Genomic DNA, 425 nt, shown 5'->3' with positions numbered 1-425 from the left:
TAAGGTATGTAAAACTTTAGGTGGTTAGTTTTATGAAAGTTCTTCATCTGAAGTTTTCAAATTTCTTTTTTTAAATTTATTTTTATTATACTTTATGTTCTAGGGTACATGTGCACCACGTGCAGGTTGTTACATATGTATACATGTGCCATGTTGGTGTGCTGCACCCATTAACCCGTCATTTGCATTAGGTATATCTCCTAATGCTATCCTTCTCCCTTCCCAAGTTTTCAAATTTCTAAGAATTTTCCTTTGATTAATTAGGTATCATAATTGACATCAGTCCAAAGTTCTGACAAAAGATGTCAAAACATCTCTCCATGCTGGTATGTGTAAATTTGGTTTATTCATTTTATTCATTAAAATTACATTACTTATTTAAATTAGATTACTTTTCATAACTATATCCCCCCAAAAGATAAACA

The sequence above is a fragment of the Mandrillus leucophaeus genome, unplaced genomic scaffold (genome assembly GCF_000951045.1).
Source record: "Mandrillus leucophaeus isolate KB7577 unplaced genomic scaffold, Mleu.le_1.0 Scaffold491, whole genome shotgun sequence".
NCBI lineage: Eukaryota > Metazoa > Chordata > Mammalia > Primates > Cercopithecidae > Mandrillus > Mandrillus leucophaeus.
This window is presented reverse-complemented; position numbering follows the sequence as displayed.